This window comes from Schistocerca cancellata, chromosome 2 (assembly GCF_023864275.1).
Source record: "Schistocerca cancellata isolate TAMUIC-IGC-003103 chromosome 2, iqSchCanc2.1, whole genome shotgun sequence".
Lineage (NCBI taxonomy): Eukaryota > Metazoa > Arthropoda > Insecta > Orthoptera > Acrididae > Schistocerca > Schistocerca cancellata.
The window spans coordinates 257,989,495-258,006,474 of NC_064627.1; the positions used below are offsets into that span (position 1 = coordinate 257,989,495).

At 54.0% G+C, this 16,980-nt stretch overlaps 38 non-coding genes across 38 annotated transcripts; all 38 read left to right on the forward strand.

Annotated features, from left to right (window-relative positions):
* Trnal-aag (transfer RNA leucine (anticodon AAG)) lies at positions 1-79 on the forward strand. The gene has a single exon. It is a non-coding gene; the product is annotated as a tRNA-Leu (tRNA).
* Positions 80-159: 80 nt separating this feature from the next.
* On the forward strand, positions 160-241 carry Trnal-cag (transfer RNA leucine (anticodon CAG)). The gene has a single exon. It is a non-coding gene; the product is annotated as a tRNA-Leu (tRNA).
* Positions 242-938: 697 nt separating this feature from the next.
* Positions 939-1,010, forward strand: Trnah-gug (transfer RNA histidin (anticodon GUG)). Its single transcript has one exon. It is a non-coding gene; the product is annotated as a tRNA-His (tRNA).
* A 288-nt stretch (positions 1,011-1,298) lies between these two features.
* Positions 1,299-1,380, forward strand: Trnal-aag (transfer RNA leucine (anticodon AAG)). The gene has a single exon. It is a non-coding gene; the product is annotated as a tRNA-Leu (tRNA).
* An 80-nt stretch (positions 1,381-1,460) lies between these two features.
* Trnal-cag (transfer RNA leucine (anticodon CAG)) lies at positions 1,461-1,542 on the forward strand. Its single transcript has one exon. It is a non-coding gene; the product is annotated as a tRNA-Leu (tRNA).
* A 692-nt stretch (positions 1,543-2,234) lies between these two features.
* Trnah-gug (transfer RNA histidin (anticodon GUG)) lies at positions 2,235-2,306 on the forward strand. Its single transcript has one exon. It is a non-coding gene; the product is annotated as a tRNA-His (tRNA).
* A 290-nt stretch (positions 2,307-2,596) lies between these two features.
* On the forward strand, positions 2,597-2,678 carry Trnal-aag (transfer RNA leucine (anticodon AAG)). Its single transcript has one exon. It is a non-coding gene; the product is annotated as a tRNA-Leu (tRNA).
* An 80-nt stretch (positions 2,679-2,758) lies between these two features.
* On the forward strand, positions 2,759-2,840 carry Trnal-cag (transfer RNA leucine (anticodon CAG)). The gene has a single exon. It is a non-coding gene; the product is annotated as a tRNA-Leu (tRNA).
* A 695-nt stretch (positions 2,841-3,535) lies between these two features.
* Positions 3,536-3,607, forward strand: Trnah-gug (transfer RNA histidin (anticodon GUG)). The gene has a single exon. It is a non-coding gene; the product is annotated as a tRNA-His (tRNA).
* A 287-nt stretch (positions 3,608-3,894) lies between these two features.
* Positions 3,895-3,976, forward strand: Trnal-aag (transfer RNA leucine (anticodon AAG)). The gene has a single exon. It is a non-coding gene; the product is annotated as a tRNA-Leu (tRNA).
* An 80-nt stretch (positions 3,977-4,056) lies between these two features.
* Positions 4,057-4,138, forward strand: Trnal-cag (transfer RNA leucine (anticodon CAG)). Its single transcript has one exon. It is a non-coding gene; the product is annotated as a tRNA-Leu (tRNA).
* A 692-nt stretch (positions 4,139-4,830) lies between these two features.
* Trnah-gug (transfer RNA histidin (anticodon GUG)) lies at positions 4,831-4,902 on the forward strand. Its single transcript has one exon. It is a non-coding gene; the product is annotated as a tRNA-His (tRNA).
* Positions 4,903-5,191: 289 nt separating this feature from the next.
* On the forward strand, positions 5,192-5,273 carry Trnal-aag (transfer RNA leucine (anticodon AAG)). The gene has a single exon. It is a non-coding gene; the product is annotated as a tRNA-Leu (tRNA).
* An 80-nt stretch (positions 5,274-5,353) lies between these two features.
* Positions 5,354-5,435, forward strand: Trnal-cag (transfer RNA leucine (anticodon CAG)). The gene has a single exon. It is a non-coding gene; the product is annotated as a tRNA-Leu (tRNA).
* A 1,051-nt stretch (positions 5,436-6,486) lies between these two features.
* On the forward strand, positions 6,487-6,568 carry Trnal-aag (transfer RNA leucine (anticodon AAG)). The gene has a single exon. It is a non-coding gene; the product is annotated as a tRNA-Leu (tRNA).
* Positions 6,569-7,412: 844 nt separating this feature from the next.
* Trnah-gug (transfer RNA histidin (anticodon GUG)) lies at positions 7,413-7,484 on the forward strand. Its single transcript has one exon. It is a non-coding gene; the product is annotated as a tRNA-His (tRNA).
* Positions 7,485-7,773: 289 nt separating this feature from the next.
* Positions 7,774-7,856, forward strand: Trnal-aag (transfer RNA leucine (anticodon AAG)). The gene has a single exon. It is a non-coding gene; the product is annotated as a tRNA-Leu (tRNA).
* Positions 7,857-7,935: 79 nt separating this feature from the next.
* Positions 7,936-8,017, forward strand: Trnal-cag (transfer RNA leucine (anticodon CAG)). Its single transcript has one exon. It is a non-coding gene; the product is annotated as a tRNA-Leu (tRNA).
* A 694-nt stretch (positions 8,018-8,711) lies between these two features.
* Trnah-gug (transfer RNA histidin (anticodon GUG)) lies at positions 8,712-8,783 on the forward strand. The gene has a single exon. It is a non-coding gene; the product is annotated as a tRNA-His (tRNA).
* A 288-nt stretch (positions 8,784-9,071) lies between these two features.
* Positions 9,072-9,152, forward strand: Trnal-aag (transfer RNA leucine (anticodon AAG)). The gene has a single exon. It is a non-coding gene; the product is annotated as a tRNA-Leu (tRNA).
* Positions 9,153-9,234: 82 nt separating this feature from the next.
* Positions 9,235-9,317, forward strand: Trnal-cag (transfer RNA leucine (anticodon CAG)). The gene has a single exon. It is a non-coding gene; the product is annotated as a tRNA-Leu (tRNA).
* Positions 9,318-10,013: 696 nt separating this feature from the next.
* Trnah-gug (transfer RNA histidin (anticodon GUG)) lies at positions 10,014-10,085 on the forward strand. The gene has a single exon. It is a non-coding gene; the product is annotated as a tRNA-His (tRNA).
* A 289-nt stretch (positions 10,086-10,374) lies between these two features.
* Trnal-aag (transfer RNA leucine (anticodon AAG)) lies at positions 10,375-10,456 on the forward strand. Its single transcript has one exon. It is a non-coding gene; the product is annotated as a tRNA-Leu (tRNA).
* Positions 10,457-10,536: 80 nt separating this feature from the next.
* Positions 10,537-10,618, forward strand: Trnal-cag (transfer RNA leucine (anticodon CAG)). The gene has a single exon. It is a non-coding gene; the product is annotated as a tRNA-Leu (tRNA).
* A 695-nt stretch (positions 10,619-11,313) lies between these two features.
* On the forward strand, positions 11,314-11,385 carry Trnah-gug (transfer RNA histidin (anticodon GUG)). The gene has a single exon. It is a non-coding gene; the product is annotated as a tRNA-His (tRNA).
* Positions 11,386-11,674: 289 nt separating this feature from the next.
* Trnal-aag (transfer RNA leucine (anticodon AAG)) lies at positions 11,675-11,756 on the forward strand. The gene has a single exon. It is a non-coding gene; the product is annotated as a tRNA-Leu (tRNA).
* An 80-nt stretch (positions 11,757-11,836) lies between these two features.
* On the forward strand, positions 11,837-11,918 carry Trnal-cag (transfer RNA leucine (anticodon CAG)). The gene has a single exon. It is a non-coding gene; the product is annotated as a tRNA-Leu (tRNA).
* Positions 11,919-12,613: 695 nt separating this feature from the next.
* Positions 12,614-12,685, forward strand: Trnah-gug (transfer RNA histidin (anticodon GUG)). Its single transcript has one exon. It is a non-coding gene; the product is annotated as a tRNA-His (tRNA).
* A 289-nt stretch (positions 12,686-12,974) lies between these two features.
* On the forward strand, positions 12,975-13,056 carry Trnal-aag (transfer RNA leucine (anticodon AAG)). Its single transcript has one exon. It is a non-coding gene; the product is annotated as a tRNA-Leu (tRNA).
* An 80-nt stretch (positions 13,057-13,136) lies between these two features.
* Positions 13,137-13,218, forward strand: Trnal-cag (transfer RNA leucine (anticodon CAG)). The gene has a single exon. It is a non-coding gene; the product is annotated as a tRNA-Leu (tRNA).
* A 695-nt stretch (positions 13,219-13,913) lies between these two features.
* On the forward strand, positions 13,914-13,985 carry Trnah-gug (transfer RNA histidin (anticodon GUG)). Its single transcript has one exon. It is a non-coding gene; the product is annotated as a tRNA-His (tRNA).
* Positions 13,986-14,274: 289 nt separating this feature from the next.
* Trnal-aag (transfer RNA leucine (anticodon AAG)) lies at positions 14,275-14,356 on the forward strand. Its single transcript has one exon. It is a non-coding gene; the product is annotated as a tRNA-Leu (tRNA).
* An 80-nt stretch (positions 14,357-14,436) lies between these two features.
* Positions 14,437-14,518, forward strand: Trnal-cag (transfer RNA leucine (anticodon CAG)). The gene has a single exon. It is a non-coding gene; the product is annotated as a tRNA-Leu (tRNA).
* A 695-nt stretch (positions 14,519-15,213) lies between these two features.
* Trnah-gug (transfer RNA histidin (anticodon GUG)) lies at positions 15,214-15,285 on the forward strand. Its single transcript has one exon. It is a non-coding gene; the product is annotated as a tRNA-His (tRNA).
* Positions 15,286-15,574: 289 nt separating this feature from the next.
* Trnal-aag (transfer RNA leucine (anticodon AAG)) lies at positions 15,575-15,656 on the forward strand. The gene has a single exon. It is a non-coding gene; the product is annotated as a tRNA-Leu (tRNA).
* Positions 15,657-15,738: 82 nt separating this feature from the next.
* Positions 15,739-15,820, forward strand: Trnal-cag (transfer RNA leucine (anticodon CAG)). The gene has a single exon. It is a non-coding gene; the product is annotated as a tRNA-Leu (tRNA).
* Positions 15,821-16,515: 695 nt separating this feature from the next.
* On the forward strand, positions 16,516-16,587 carry Trnah-gug (transfer RNA histidin (anticodon GUG)). Its single transcript has one exon. It is a non-coding gene; the product is annotated as a tRNA-His (tRNA).
* Positions 16,588-16,876: 289 nt separating this feature from the next.
* Positions 16,877-16,958, forward strand: Trnal-aag (transfer RNA leucine (anticodon AAG)). The gene has a single exon. It is a non-coding gene; the product is annotated as a tRNA-Leu (tRNA).
* Positions 16,959-16,980: the final 22 nt, after the last annotated feature.

The window sequence follows — 16,980 nt, forward strand, 5'->3', positions numbered from 1 at the left end:
AGCGTGGCCGAGCGGTCTAAGGCGCTGGTTTAAGGCACCAGTCTCTTCGGAGGCGTGGGTTCGAATCCCACCGCTGCCAATTTTTACTTCTCGTTTTTGTGCATTTGCGGTGTGTTCTCGTGCGGTAGAACGCAGCTCCTGTGACCGCCGCGTCGCGGAGGTAGCGTGGCCGAGCGGTCTAAGGCGCTGGTTTCAGGCACCAGTCTCTTCGGAGGCGTGGGTTCGAATCCCATCGCTGCCAACGTTTTCTGTCTCGAAAACAGGAGCACTGATTGCCCGCCAAGGAAATAGCGCAGCAAAGCGTGAGCGTCGCTTTCTTAAATTGTCGTAGCACAGTGCGTGGTGTAACAACAGCATTCACCGGCGCAGTTTGGTCGCATGATTGCTGGCGTTCGTCTCCACGAGATACGTCCCGAGCATGCCGCTCTACAAAGTGGAAACGTTAATTTTTGCAGTTGTCGTCAAGTAGCTGGTGGACGCTTGCCGTGTTTGTTGGAGGAGCGCTTGTGTCGTTATCCGGTGTCGTCTAGTGGCTGGATACCTGGCTCTCTCCCACGAGGCCCGGGTTCGATTCCCGGTACCGGAAGTGCACATTTTGTTGCTCCTCTTATGCGACTTGTCCCGACTTTGCTCGACTGACGCTTCGCTGACGCTTGCAGAAATGTACGTTAAGTATGAATCACGGCCACAAGTGACGGCGGAGAGAGATGCGACACCTGTCCACCTCTTATCGGGGCACGTACCTGTGGTCAACTGACTTGGAGGACTGCAAGACATTGCCAAGGCAGCTAACCACTCTCGTAAGTGTCCTAACAGCGCAGGCACGTTCATTTGCTCATATACATATAACGAAGATCGCGTCTGACACAGTGGGCTGAGCTTTTGCTGTGTATCTTGCAGGTGCAGTCGCGACACCTGCTTCCGAGGGTGCCTCCGTGGCCGTGATCGTCTAGTGGTTAGGACATTGCGTTGTGGCCGCAATAACCCAGGTTCGAATCCTGGTCACGGCAATTTTGAGGTTTTGCCCTGGCAGTTGCTGCAATCGTGATAGTCACCCAGTGTTTGAAATCACAATGCTCCCATCATTTTTCACTCATGTTCCGCAGGCCGCAGGTTGCACTACCATTTCATTATCAACAAGAAATTCGGCCGCCCCAGAGCGTGGGTAGCTGCCTGAGAGGTTAAATCTATAGTCGAAAGGGCAGTTGTTTGAGGTACGATGAATGAGCAGCCAGTCGCAGCAGAACAGGAAACTGTGTCGTGCAGTGGTTTCTGGAGACGCGAAGAACGATGGCGCAGGTAGCGTGGCCGAGCGGTCTAAGGCGCTGGTTTAAGGCACCAGTCTCTTCGGAGGCGTGGGTTCGAATCCCACCGCTGCCAATTTTTACTTCTCGTTTTTGTGCATTTGCGGTGTGTTCTCGTGCGGTAGAACGCAGCTCCTGTGACCGCCGCGTCGCGGAGGTAGCGTGGCCGAGCGGTCTAAGGCGCTGGTTTCAGGCACCAGTCTCTTCGGAGGCGTGGGTTCGAATCCCATCGCTGCAACGTTTTCTGTCTCGAAAACAGGAGCACTGATTGCCCGCCAAGGAAATAGCGCAGCAAAGCGTGAGCGTCGCTTTCTTAAATTGTCGTAGCACAGTGCGTGGTGTAACAACAGCATTCACCGGCGCAGTTTGTCGCATGATTGCTGGCGTTCGTCTCCACGAGATACGTCCCGAGCATGCCGCTCTACAAAGTGGAAACGTTAATTTTTGCAGTTGTCGTCAAGTAGCTGGTGGACGCTTGCCGTGTTTGTGGAGGAGCGCTTGTGTCGTTATCCGGTGTCGTCTAGTGGCTGGGATACCTGGCTCTCTCCCACGAGGCCCGGGTTCGATTCCCGGTACCGGAAGTGCACATTTTGTTGCTCCTCTTATGCGACTTGTCCCGACTTTGCTCGACTGACGCTTCGCTGACGCTTGCAGAAATGTACGTTAAGTATGAATCACGGCCACAAGTGACGGCGAGAGAGATGCGACACCTGTCACCTCTTATCGGGGCACGTACCTGTGGTCAACTGACTTGGAGGACTGCAAGACATTGCCAGGCAGCTAACCACTCTCGTAAGTGTCCTAACAGCGCAGGCACGTTCATTTGCTCATATACATATAACGAAGATCGCGTCTGACACAGTGGGCTGAGCTTTGCTGTGTATCTTGCAGGTGCAGTCGCGACACCTGCTTCCGAGGGTGCCTCCGTGGGCCGTGATCGTCTAGTGGTTAGGACATTGCGTTGTGGCCGCAATAACCCAGGTTCGAATCCTGGTCACGGCAATTTTGAAGGTTTTGCCTGGCAGTTGCTGCAATCGTGATAGTCACCCAGTGTTTGAAATCACAATGCTCCCATCATTTTTTCACTCATGTTCCGCAGGCCGCAGGTTGCACTACCATTTCATTATCAACAAGAAATTCGGCCGCCCCAGAGCGTGGGTAGCTGCCTGAGAGGTTAAATCTATAGTCGAAAGGGGCAGTTGTTTGAGGTACGATGAATGAGCAGCCAGTCGCAGCAGAACAGGAAACTGTGTCGTGCAGTGGTTTCTGGAGACGCGAAGAACGATGGCGCAGGTAGCGTGGCCGAGCGGTCTAAGGCGCTGGTTTAAGGCACCAGTCTCTTCGGAGGCGTGGGTTCGAATCCCACCGCTGCCAATTTTTACTTCTCGTTTTTGTGCATTTGCGGTGTGTTCTCGTGCGGTAGAACGCAGCTCCTGTGACCGCCGCGTCGCGGAGGTAGCGTGGCCGAGCGGTCTAAGGCGCTGGTTTCAGGCACCAGTCTCTTCGGAGGCGTGGGTTCGAATCCCATCGCTGCCAACGTTTTCTGTCTCGAAAACAGGAGCACTGATTGCCCGCCAAGGAAATAGCGCAGCAAAGCGTGAGCGTCGCTTTCTTAAATTGTCGTAGCACAGTGCGTGGTGTAACAACAGCATTCACCGGCGCAGTTTGGTCGCATGATTGCTGGCGTTCGTCTCCACGAGATACGTCCCGAGCATGCCGCTCTACAAAGTGGAAACGTTAATTTTTGCAGTTGTCGTCAAGTAGCTGGTGGACGCTTGCCGTGTTTGTTGGAGGAGCGCTTGTGTCGTTATCCGGTGTCGTCTAGTGGCTGGGATACCTGGCTCTCTCCCACGAGGCCCGGGTTCGATTCCCGGTACCGGAAGTGCACATTTTGTTGCTCCTCTTATGCGACTTGTCCCGACTTTGCTCGACTGACGCTTCGCTGACGCTTGCAGAAATGTACGTTAAGTATGAATCACGGCCACAAGTGACGGCGAGAGAGATGCGACACCTGTCCACCTCTTATCGGGGCACGTACCTGTGGTCAACTGACTTGGAGGACTGCAAGACATTGCCAGGCAGCTAACCACTCTCGTAAGTGTCCTAACAGCGCAGGCACGTTCATTTGCTCATATACATATAACGAAGATCGCGTCTGACACAGTGGGCTGAGCTTTGCTGTGTATCTTGCAGGTGCAGTCGCGACACCTGCTTCCGAGGGTGCCTCCGTGGCCGTGATCGTCTAGTGGTTAGGACATTGCGTTGTGGCCGCAATAACCCAGGTTCGAATCCTGGTCACGGCAATTTGAAGGTTTTGCCTGGCAGTTGCTGCAATCGTGATAGTCACCCAGTGTTTGAAATCACAATGCTCCCTCATTTTTCACTCATGTTCCGCAGGCCGCAGGTTGCACTACCATTTCATTATCAACAAGAAATTCGGCCGCCCCAGAGCGTGGGTAGCTGCCTGAGAGGTTAAATCTATAGTCGAAAGGGGCAGTTGTTTGAGGTACGATGAATGAGCAGCCAGTCGCAGCAGAACAGGAAACTGTGTCGTGCAGTGGTTTCTGGAGACGCGAAGAACGATGGCGCAGGTAGCGTGGCCGAGCGGTCTAAGGCGCTGGTTTAAGGCACCAGTCTCTTCGGAGGCGTGGGTTCGAATCCCACCGCTGCCAATTTTTACTTCTCGTTTTTGTGCATTTGCGGTGTGTTCTCGTGCGGTAGAACGCAGCTCCTGTGACCGCCGCGTCGCGGAGGTAGCGTGGCCGAGCGGTCTAAGGCGCTGGTTTCAGGCACCAGTCTCTTCGGAGGCGTGGGTTCGAATCCCATCGCTGCCAACGTTTCTGTCTCGAAAACAGGAGCACTGATTGCCGCCAAGGAAATAGCGCAGCAAAGCGTGAGCGTCGCTTTCTTAAATTGTCGTAGCACAGTGCGTGTGTAACAACAGCATTCACCGGCGCAGTTTGGTCGCATGATTGCTGGCGTTCGTCTCCACGAGATACGTCCCGAGCATGCCGCTCTACAAAGTGGAAACGTTAATTTTTGCAGTTGTCGTCAAGTAGCTGGTGGACGCTTGCCGTGTTTGTTGGAGGAGCGCTTGTGTCGTTATCCGGTGTCGTCTAGTGGCTGGGATACCTGGCTCTCTCCCACGAGGCCCGGGTTCGATTCCCGGTACCGGAAGTGCACATTTTGTTGCTCCTCTTATGCGACTTGTCCCGACTTTGCTCGACTGACGCTTCGCTGACGCTTGCAGAAATGTACGTTAAGTATGAATCACGGCCACAAGTGACGGCGAGAGAGATGCGACACCTGTCCACCTCTTATCGGGGCACGTACCTGTGGTCAACTGACTTGGAGGACTGCAAGACATTGCCAGGCAGCTAACCACTCTCGTAAGTGTCCTAACAGCGCAGGCACGTTCATTTGCTCATATACATATAACGAAGATCGCGTCTGACACAGTGGGCTGAGCTTTGCTGTGTATCTTGCAGGTGCAGTCGCGACACCTGCTTCCGAGGGTGCCTCCGTGGCCGTGATCGTCTAGTGGTTAGGACATTGCGTTGTGGCCGCAATAACCCAGGTTCGAATCCTGGTCACGGCAATTTTGAAGGTTTTGCCTGGCAGTTGCTGCAATCGTGATAGTCACCCAGTGTTTGAAATCACAATGCTCCCATCATTTTTCACTCATGTTCCGCAGGCCGCAGGTTGCACTACCATTTCATTATCAACAAGAAATTCGGCCGCCCCAGAGCGTGGGTAGCTGCCTGAGAGGTTAAATCTATAGTCGAAAGGGGCAGTTGTTTGAGGTACGATGAATGAGCAGCCAGTCGCAGCAGAACAGGAAACTGTGTCGTGCAGTGGTTTCTGGAGACGCGAAGAACGATGGCGCAGGTAGCGTGGCCGAGCGGTCTAAGGCGCTGGTTTAAGGCACCAGTCTCTTCGGAGGCGTGGGTTCGAATCCCACCGCTGCCAATTTTTACTTCTCGTTTTTGTGCATTTGCGGTGTGTTCTCGTGCGGTAGAACGCAGCTCCTGTGACCGCCGCGTCGCGGAGGTAGCGTGGCCGAGCGGTCTAAGGCGCTGGTTTCAGGCACCAGTCTCTTCGGAGGCGTGGGTTCGAATCCCATCGCTGCCAACGTTTTCTGTCTCGAAAACAGGAGCACTGATTGCCCGCCAAGGAAATAGCGCAGCAAAGCGTGAGCGTCGCTTCTTAAATTGTCGTAGCACAGTGCGTGGTGTAACAACAGCATTCACCGGCGCAGTTTGGTCGCATGATTGCTGGCGTTCGTCTCCACGAGATACGTCCCGAGCATGCCGCTCTACAAAGTGGAAACGTTATTTTTGCAGTTGTCGTCAAGTAGCTGGTGGACGCTTGCCGTGTTTGTTGGAGGAGCGCTTGTGTCGTTATCCGGTGTCGTCTAGTGGCTGGGATACCTGGCTCTCTCCCACGAGGCCCGGGTTCGATTCCCGGTACCGGAAGTGCACATTTTGTTGCTCCTCTTATGCGACTTGTCCCGACTTTGCTCGACTGACGCTTCGCTGACGCTTGCAGAAATGTACGTTAAGTATGAATCACGGCCACAAGTGACGGCGAGAGAGATGCGACACCTGTCCACCTCTTATCGGGGCACGTACCTGTGGTCAACTGACTTGGAGGACTGCAAGACATTGCCAGGCAGCTAACCACTCTCGTAAGTGTCCTAACAGCGCAGGCACGTTCATTGCTCATATACATATAACGAAGATCGCGTCTGACACAGTGGGCTGAGCTTTGCTGTGTATCTTGCAGGTGCAGTCGCGACACCTGCTTCCGAGGGTGCCTCCGTGGCCGTGATCGTCTAGTGGTTAGGACATTGCGTTGTGCCGCAATAACCCAGGTTCGAATCCTGGTCACGGCAATTTGAAGGTTTTGCCTGGCAGTTGCTGCAATCGTGATAGTCACCCAGTGTTTGAAATCACAATGCTCCCATCATTTTTCACTCATGTTCCGCAGGCCGCAGGTTGCACTACCATTTCATTATCAACAAGAAATTCGGCCGCCCCAGAGCGTGGGTAGCTGCCTGAGAGGTTAAATCTATAGTCGAAAGGGGCAGTTGTTTGAGGTACGATGAATGAGCAGCCAGTCGCAGCAGAACAGGAAACTGTGTCGTGCAGTGGTTTCTGGAGACGCGAAGAACGATGGCGCAGGTAGCGTGGCCGAGCGGTCTAAGGCGCTGGTTTAAGGCACCAGTCTCTTCGGAGGCGTGGGTTCGAATCCCACCGCTGCCAATTTTTACTTCTCGTTTTTTGTGCATTTGCGGTGTGTTCTCGTGCGGTAGAACGCAGCTCCTGTGACCGCCGCGTCGCGGAGGTAGCGTGGCCGAGCGGTCTAAGGCGCTGGTTTCAGGCACCAGTCTCTTCGGAGGCGGGGTTCGAATCCATCGCTGCCAACGTTTTCTGTCTCGAAAACAGGAGCACTGATTGCCCGCCAAGGAAATAGCGCAGCGAAGCGTGAGCGTCGCTTTCTTAAATTGTCGTAGCAACAGTGCGTGGTGTAACAACAGCATTCACCGGCGCAGTTTGGTCGCATGATTGCTGGCGTTCGTCTCCACGAGATACGTCCCGAGCATGCCGCTCTACAAAGTGGAAACGTTAATTTTTGCAGTGTCGTCAAGTAGCTGGTGGACGCTTGCCGTGTTTGTTGGAGGAGCGCTTGTGTCGTTATCCGGTGTCGTCTAGTGGCTGGATACCTGGCTCTCTCCCACGAGGCCCGGGTTCGATTCCCGGTACCGGAAGTGCACATTTTGTTGCTCCTCTTATGCGACTTGTCCCGACTGACGCTTCGCTGACGCTTGCAGAAATGTACGTTAAGTATGAATCACGGCCACAAGTGACGGCGAGAGAGATGCGACACCTGTCCACCTCTTATCGGGGCACGTACCTGTGGTCAACTGACTTGGAGGACTGCAAGACATTGCCAGGCAGCTAACCACTCTCGTAAGTGTCCTAACAGCGCAGGCACGTTCATTTGCTCATATACATATAACGAAGATCGCGTCTGACACAGTGGGCTGAGCTTTGCTGTGTATCTTGCAGGTGCAGTCGCGACACCTGCTTCGAGGGTGCCTCCGTGGCCGTGATCGTCTAGTGGTTAGGACATTGCGTTGTGGCCGCAATAACCCAGGTTCGAATCCTGGTCACGGCAATTTTGAAGGTTTTGCCTGGCAGTTGCTGCAATCGTGATAGTCACCCAGTGTTTGAAATCACAATGCTCCATCATTTTTCACTCATGTTCCGCAGGCCGCAGGTTGCACTACCATTTCATTATCAACAAGAAATTCGGCCGCCCCAGAGCGTGGGTAGCTGCCTGAGAGGTTAAATCTATAGTCGAAAGGGGCAGTTGTTTTGAGGTACGATGAATGAGCAGCCAGTCGCAGCAGAACAGGAAACTGTGTCGTGCAGTGGTTTCTGGAGACGCGAAGAACGATGGCGCAGGTAGCGTGGCCGAGCGGTCTAAGGCGCTGGTTTAAGGCACCAGTCTCTTCGGAGGCCGTGGGTTCGAATCCCACCGCTGCAATTTTTACTTCTCGTTTTTGTGCATTTGCGGTGTGTTCTCGTGCGGTAGAACGCAGCTCCTGTGACCGCCGCGTCGCGGAGGTAGCGTGGCCGAGCGGTCTAAGGCGCTGGTTTCAGGCACCAGTCTCTTCGGAGGCGTGGGTTCGAATCCCATCGCTGCCAACGTTTTCTGTCTCGAAAACAGGAGCACTGATTGCCCGCCAAGGAAATAGCGCAGCAAAGCGTGAGCGTCGCTTTCTTAAATTGTCGTAGCACAGTGCGTGGTGTAACAACAGCATTCACCGGCGCAGTTTGGTCGGCATGATTGCTGGCGTTCGTCTCCACGAGATACGTCCCGAGCATGCCGCTCTACAAAGTGGAAACGTTATTTTTGCAGTTGTCGTCAAGTAGCTGGTGGACGCTTGCCGTGTTTGTTGGAGGAGCGCTTGTGTCGTTATCCGGTGTCGTCTAGTGGCTGGGATACCTGGCTCTCTCCCACGAGGCCCGGGTTCGATTCCCGGTACCGGAAGTGCACATTTGTTGCTCCTCTTATGCGACTTGTCCCGACTTTGCTCGACTGACGCTTCGCTGACGCTTGCAGAAATGTACGTTAAGTATGAATCACGGCCACAAGTGACGGCGAGAGAGATGCGACACCTGTCCACCTCTTATCGGGGCACGTACCTGTGGTCAACTGACTTGGAGGACTGCAAGACATTGCCAGGCAGCTAACCACTCTCGTAAGTGTCCTAACAGCGCAGGCACGTTCATTTGCTCATATACATATAACGAAGATCGCGTCTGACACAGTGGGCTGAGCTTTGCTGTGTATCTTGCAGGTGCAGTCGCGACACCTGCTTCCGAGGGTGCCTCCGTGGCCGTGATCGTCTAGTGGTTAGGACATTGCGTTGTGGCCGCAATAACCCAGGTTCGAATCCTGGTCACGGCAATTTTGAAGGTTTTGCCTGGCAGTTGCTGCAATCGTGATAGTCACCCAGTGTTTGAAATCACAATGCTCCCATCATTTTCACTCATGTTCCGCAGGCCGCAGGTTGCACTACCATTTCATTATCAACAAGAAATTCGGCCGCCCCAGAGCGTGGGTAGCTGCCTGAGAGGTTAAATCTATAGTCGAAAGGGGCAGTTGTTTGAGGTACGATGAATGAGCAGCCAGTCGCAGCAGAACAGGAAACTGTGTCGTGCAGTGGTTTCTGGAGACGCGAAGAACGATGGCGCAGGTAGCGTGGCCGAGCGGTCTAAGGCGCTGGTTTAAGGCACCAGTCTCTTCGGAGGCGTGGGTTCGAATCCACCGCTGCCAAATTTTTACTTCTCGTTTTTGTGCATTTGCGGTGTGTTCCTCGTGCGGTAGAACGCAGCTCCTGTGACCGCCGCGTCGCGGAGGTAAGCGTGGCCGAGCGGTCTAAGGCGCTGGTTTCAGGCACCAGTCTCTTCGGAGGCGTGGGTTCGAATCCCATCGCTGCCAACGTTTTCTGTCTCGAAAACAGGAGCACTGATTGCCCGCCAAGGAAATAGCGCAGCAAAGCGTGAGCGTCGCTTTCTTAAATTGTCGTAGCACAGTGCGTGGTGTATACAACAGCATTCACCGGCGCAGTTTGGTCGCATGATTGCTGGCGTTCGTCTCCACGAGATACGTCCCGAGCATGCCGCTCTACAAAGTGGAAACGTTAATTTTTGCAGTTGTCGTCAAGTAGCTGGTGGACGCTTGCCGTGTTTGTTGGAGGAGCGCTTGTGTCGTTATCCGGTGTCGTCTAGTGGCTGGGATACCTGGCTCTCTCCCACGAGGCCCGGGTTCGATTCCCGGTACCGGAAGTGCACATTTTGTTGCTCCTCTTATGCGACTTGTCCCGACTTTGCTCGACTGACGCTTCGCTGACGCTTGCAGAAATGTACGTTAAGTATGAATCACGGCCACAAGTGACGGCGAGAGAGATGCGACACCTGTCCACCTCTTATCGGGGCACGTACCTGTGGTCAACTGACTTGGAGGACTGCAAGACATTGCCAGGCAGCTAACCACTCTCGTAAGTGTCCTAACAGCGCAGGCACGTTCATTTGCTCATATACATATAACGAAGATCGCGTCTGACACAGTGGGCTGAGCTTTGCTGTGTATCTTGCAGGTGCAGTCGCGACACCTGCTTCCGAGGGTGCCTCCGTGGCCGTGATCGTCTAGTGGTTAGGACATTGCGTTGTGGCCGCAATAACCCAGGTTCGAATCCTGGTCACGGCAATTTTGAAGGTTTTGCCTGGCAGTTGCTGCAATCGTGATAGTCACCCAGTGTTTGAAATCACAATGCTCCCATCATTTTTCACTCATGTTCCGCAGGCCGCAGGTTGCACTACCATTTCATTATCAACAAGAAATTCGGCCGCCCCAGAGCGTGGGTAGCTGCCTGAGAGGTTAAATCTATAGTCGAAAGGGGCAGTTGTTTGAGGTACGATGAATGAGCAGCCAGTCGCAGCAGAACAGGAAACTGTGTCGTGCAGTGGTTTCTGGAGACGCGAAGAACGATGGCGCAGGTAGCGTGGCCGAGCGGTCTAAGGCGCTGGTTTAAGGCACCAGTCTCTTCGGAGGCGTGGGTTCGAATCCCACCGCTGCCAATTTTTACTTCTCGTTTTTGTGCATTTGCGGTGTGTTCTCGTGCGGTAGAACGCAGCTCCTGTGACCGCCGCGTCGCGGAGGTAGCGTGGCCGAGCGGTCTAAGGCGCTGGTTTCAGGCACCAGTCTCTTCGGAGGCGTGGGTTCGAATCCCATCGCTGCCAACGTTTTCTGTCTCGAAAACAGGAGCACTGATTGCCCGCCAAGGAAATAGCGCAGCAAAGCGTGAGCGTCGCTTTCTTAAATTGTCGTAGCACAGTGCGTGGTGTAACAACAGCATTCACCGGCGCAGTTTGGTCGCATGATTGCTGGCGTTCGTCTCCACGAGATACGTCCCGAGCATGCCGCTCTACAAAGTGGAAACGTTAATTTTTGCAGTTGTCGTCAAGTAGCTGGTGGACGCTTGCCGTGTTTGTTGGAGGAGCGCTTGTGTCGTTATCCGGTGTCGTCTAGTGGCTGGGATACCTGGCTCTCTCCCACGAGGCCCGGGTTCGATTCCCGGTACCGGAAGTGCACATTTTGTTGCTCCTCTTATGCGACTTGTCCCGACTTTGCTCGACTGACGCTTCGCTGACGCTTGCAGAAATGTACGTTAAGTATGAATCACGGCCACAAGTGACGGCGAGAGAGATGCGACACCTGTCCACCTCTTATCGGGGCACGTACCTGTGGTCAACTGACTTGGAGGACTGCAAGACATTGCCAGGCAGCTAACCACTCTCGTAAGTGTCCTAACAGCGCAGGCACGTTCATTTGCTCATATACATATAACGAAGATCGCGTCTGACACAGTGGGCTGAGCTTTGCTGTGTATCTTGCAGGTGCAGTCGCGACACCTGCTTCCGAGGGTGCCTCCGTGGCCGTGATCGTCTAGTGGTTAGGACATTGCGTTGTGGCCGCAATAACCCAGGTTCGAATCCTGGTCACGGCAATTTTGAAGGTTTTGCCTGGCAGTTGCTGCAATCGTGATAGTCACCCAGTGTTTGAAATCACAATGCTCCCATCATTTTTCACTCATGTTCCGCAGGCCGCAGGTTGCACTACCATTTCATTATCAACAAGAAATTCGGCCGCCCCAGAGCGTGGGTAGCTGCCTGAGAGGTTAAATCTATAGTCGAAAGGGGCAGTTGTTTGAGGTACGATGAATGAGCAGCCAGTCGCAGCAGAACAGGAAACTGTGTCGTGCAGTGGTTTCTGGAGACGCGAAGAACGATGGCGCAGGTAGCGTGGCCGAGCGGTCTAAGGCGCTGGTTTAAGGCACCAGTCTCTTCGGAGGCGTGGGTTCGAATCCCACCGCTGCCAATTTTTACTTCTCGTTTTTGTGCATTTGCGGTGTGTTCTCGTGCGGTAGAACGCAGCTCCTGTGACCGCCGCGTCGCGGAGGTAGCGTGGCCGAGCGGTCTAAGGCGCTGGTTTCAGGCACCAGTCTCTTCGGAGGCGTGGGTTCGAATCCCATCGCTGCCAACGTTTTCTGTCTCGAAAACAGGAGCACTGATTGCCCGCCAAGGAAATAGCGCAGCAAAGCGTGAGCGTCGCTTTCTTAAATTGTCGTAGCACAGTGCGTGGTGTAACAACAGCATTCACCGGCGCAGTTTGGTCGCATGATTGCTGGCGTTCGTCTCCACGAGATACGTCCCGAGCATGCCGCTCTACAAAGTGGAAACGTTAATTTTTGCAGTTGTCGTCAAGTAGCTGGTGGACGCTTGCCGTGTTTGTTGGAGGAGCGCTTGTGTCGTTATCCGGTGTCGTCTAGTGGCTGGGATACCTGGCTCTCTCCCACGAGGCCCGGGTTCGATTCCCGGTACCGGAAGTGCACATTTTGTTGCTCCTCTTATGCGACTTGTCCCGACTTTGCTCGACTGACGCTTCGCTGACGCTTGCAGAAATGTACGTTAAGTATGAATCACGGCCACAAGTGACGGCGAGAGAGATGCGACACCTGTCCACCTCTTATCGGGGCACGTACCTGTGGTCAACTGACTTGGAGGACTGCAAGACATTGCCAGGCAGCTAACCACTCTCGTAAGTGTCCTAACAGCGCAGGCACGTTCATTTGCTCATATACATATAACGAAGATCGCGTCTGACACAGTGGGCTGAGCTTTGCTGTGTATCTTGCAGGTGCAGTCGCGACACCTGCTTCCGAGGGTGCCTCCGTGGCCGTGATCGTCTAGTGGTTAGGACATTGCGTTGTGGCCGCAATAACCCAGGTTCGAATCCTGGTCACGGCAATTTTGAAGGTTTTGCCTGGCAGTTGCTGCAATCGTGATAGTCACCCAGTGTTTGAAATCACAATGCTCCCATCATTTTTCACTCATGTTCCGCAGGCCGCAGGTTGCACTACCATTTCATTATCAACAAGAAATTCGGCCGCCCCAGAGCGTGGGTAGCTGCCTGAGAGGTTAAATCTATAGTCGAAAGGGGCAGTTGTTTGAGGTACGATGAATGAGCAGCCAGTCGCAGCAGAACAGGAAACTGTGTCGTGCAGTGGTTTCTGGAGACGCGAAGAACGATGGCGCAGGTAGCGTGGCCGAGCGGTCTAAGGCGCTGGTTTAAGGCACCAGTCTCTTCGGAGGCGTGGGTTCGAATCCCACCGCTGCCAATTTTTACTTCTCGTTTTTGTGCATTTGCGGTGTGTTCTCGTGCGGTAGAACGCAGCTCCTGTGACCGCCGCGTCGCGGAGGTAGCGTGGCCGAGCGGTCTAAGGCGCTGGTTTCAGGCACCAGTCTCTTCGGAGGCGTGGGTTCGAATCCCATCGCTGCCAACGTTTTCTGTCTCGAAAACAGGAGCACTGATTGCCCGCCAAGGAAATAGCGCAGCAAAGCGTGAGCGTCGCTTTCTTAAATTGTCGTAGCACAGTGCGTGGTGTAACAACAGCATTCACCGGCGCAGTTTGGTCGCATGATTGCTGGCGTTCGTCTCCACGAGATACGTCCCGAGCATGCCGCTCTACAAAGTGGAAACGTTAATTTTTGCAGTTGTCGTCAAGTAGCTGGTGGACGCTTGCCGTGTTTGTTGGAGGAGCGCTTGTGTCGTTATCCGGTGTCGTCTAGTGGCTGGGATACCTGGCTCTCTCCCACGAGGCCCGGGTTCGATTCCCGGTACCGGAAGTGCACATTTTGTTGCTCCTCTTATGCGACTTGTCCCGACTTTGCTCGACTGACGCTTCGCTGACGCTTGCAGAAATGTACGTTAAGTATGAATCACGGCCACAAGTGACGGCGAGAGAGATGCGACACCTGTCCACCTCTTATCGGGGCACGTACCTGTGGTCAACTGACTTGGAGGACTGCAAGACATTGCCAGGCAGCTAACCACTCTCGTAAGTGTCCTAACAGCGCAGGCACGTTCATTTGCTCATATACATATAACGAAGATCGCGTCTGACACAGTGGGCTGAGCTTTGCTGTGTATCTTGCAGGTGCAGTCGCGACACCTGCTTCCGAGGGTGCCTCCGTGGCCGTGATCGTCTAGTGGTTAGGACATTGCGTTGTGGCCGCAATAACCCAGGTTCGAATCCTGGTCACGGCAATTTTGAAGGTTTTGCCTGGCAGTTGCTGCAATCGTGATAGTCACCCAGTGTTTGAAATCACAATGCTCCCATCATTTTTCACTCATGTTCCGCAGGCCGCAGGTTGCACTACCATTTCATTATCAACAAGAAATTCGGCCGCCCCAGAGCGTGGGTAGCTGCCTGAGAGGTTAAATCTATAGTCGAAAGGGGCAGTTGTTTGAGGTACGATGAATGAGCAGCCAGTCGCAGCAGAACAGGAAACTGTGTCGTGCAGTGGTTTCTGGAGACGCGAAGAACGATGGCGCAGGTAGCGTGGCCGAGCGGTCTAAGGCGCTGGTTTAAGGCACCAGTCTCTTCGGAGGCGTGGGTTCGAATCCCACCGCTGCCAATTTTTACTTCTCGTTTTTGTGCATTTGCGGTGTGTTCTCGTGCGGTAGAACGCAGCTCCTGTGACCGCCGCGTCGCGGAGGTAGCGTGGCCGAGCGGTCTAAGGCGCTGGTTTCAGGCACCAGTCTCTTCGGAGGCGTGGGTTCGAATCCCATCGCTGCCAACGTTTTCTGTCTCGAAAACAGGAGCACTGATTGCCCGCCAAGGAAATAGCGCAGCAAAGCGTGAGCGTCGCTTTCTTAAATTGTCGTAGCACAGTGCGTGGTGTAACAACAGCATTCACCGGCGCAGTTTGGTCGCATGATTGCTGGCGTTCGTCTCCACGAGATACGTCCCGAGCATGCCGCTCTACAAAGTGGAAACGTTAATTTTTGCAGTTGTCGTCAAGTAGCTGGTGGACGCTTGCCGTGTTTGTTGGAGGAGCGCTTGTGTCGTTATCCGGTGTCGTCTAGTGGCTGGGATACCTGGCTCTCTCCCACGAGGCCCGGGTTCGATTCCCGGTACCGGAAGTGCACATTTTGTTGCTCCTCTTATGCGACTTGTCCCGACTTTGCTCGACTGACGCTTCGCTGACGCTTGCAGAAATGTACGTTAAGTATGAATCACGGCCACAAGTGACGGCGAGAGAGATGCGACACCTGTCCACCTCTTATCGGGGCACGTACCTGTGGTCAACTGACTTGGAGGACTGCAAGACATTGCCAGGCAGCTAACCACTCTCGTAAGTGTCCTAACAGCGCAGGCACGTTCATTTGCTCATATACATATAACGAAGATCGCGTCTGACACAGTGGGCTGAGCTTTGCTGTGTATCTTGCAGGTGCAGTCGCGACACCTGCTTCCGAGGGTGCCTCCGTGGCCGTGATCGTCTAGTGGTTAGGACATTGCGTTGTGGCCGCAATAACCCAGGTTCGAATCCTGGTCACGGCAATTTTGAAGGTTTTGCCTGGCAGTTGCTGCAATCGTGATAGTCACCCAGTGTTTGAAATCACAATGCTCCCATCATTTTTCACTCATGTTCCGCAGGCCGCAGGTTGCACTACCATTTCATTATCAACAAGAAATTCGGCCGCCCCAGAGCGTGGGTAGCTGCCTGAGAGGTTAAATCTATAGTCGAAAGGGGCAGTTGTTTGAGGTACGATGAATGAGCAGCCAGTCGCAGCAGAACAGGAAACTGTGTCGTGCAGTGGTTTCTGGAGACGCGAAGAACGATGGCGCAGGTAGCGTGGCCGAGCGGTCTAAGGCGCTGGTTTAAGGCACCAGTCTCTTCGGAGGCGTGGGTTCGAATCCCACCGCTGCCAATTTTTACTTCTCGTTTTTGTGCATTTGCGGTGTGTGTTCTCGTGCGGTAGAACGCAGCTCCTGTGACCGCCGCGTCGCGGAGGTAGCGTGGCCGAGCGGTCTAAGGCGCTGGTTTCAGGCACCAGTCTCTTCGGAGGCGTGGGTTCGAATCCCATCGCTGCCAACGTTTTCTGTCTCGAAAACAGGAGCACTGATTGCCCGCCAAGGAAATAGCGCAGCAAAGCGTGAGCGTCGCTTTCTTAAATTGTCGTAGCACAGTGCGTGGTGTAACAACAGCATTCACCGGCGCAGTTTGGTCGCATGATTGCTGGCGTTCGTCTCCACGAGATACGTCCCGAGCATGCCGCTCTACAAAGTGGAAACGTTAATTTTTGCAGTTGTCGTCAAGTAGCTGGTGGACGCTTGCCGTGTTTGTTGGAGGAGCGCTTGTGTCGTTATCCGGTGTCGTCTAGTGGCTGGGATACCTGGCTCTCTCCCACGAGGCCCGGGTTCGATTCCCGGTACCGGAAGTGCACATTTTGTTGCTCCTCTTATGCGACTTGTCCCGACTTTGCTCGACTGACGCTTCGCTGACGCTTGCAGAAATGTACGTTAAGTATGAATCACGGCCACAAGTGACGGCGAGAGAGATGCGACACCTGTCCACCTCTTATCGGGGCACGTACCTGTGGTCAACTGACTTGGAGGACTGCAAGACATTGCCAGGCAGCTAACCACTCTCGTAAGTGTCCTAACAGCGCAGGCACGTTCATTTGCTCATATACATATAACGAAGATCGCGTCTGACACAGTGGGCTGAGCTTTGCTGTGTATCTTGCAGGTGCAGTCGCGACACCTGCTTCCGAGGGTGCCTCCGTGGCCGTGATCGTCTAGTGGTTAGGACATTGCGTTGTGGCCGCAATAACCCAGGTTCGAATCCTGGTCACGGCAATTTTGAAGGTTTTGCCTGGCAGTTGCTGCAATCGTGATAGTCACCCAGTGTTTGAAATCACAATGCTCCCATCATTTTTCACTCATGTTCCGCAGGCCGCAGGTTGCACTACCATTTCATTATCAACAAGAAATTCGGCCGCCCCAGAGCGTGGGTAGCTGCCTGAGAGGTTAAATCTATAGTCGAAAGGGGCAGTTGTTTGAGGTACGATGAATGAGCAGCCAGTCGCAGCAGAACAGGAAACTGTGTCGTGCAGTGGTTTCTGGAGACGCGAAGAACGATGGCGCAGGTAGCGTGGCCGAGCGGTCTAAGGCGCTGGTTTAAGGCACCAGTCTCTTCGGAGGCGTGGGTTCGAATCCCACCGCTGCCAATTTTTACTTCTCGTTTTTGTG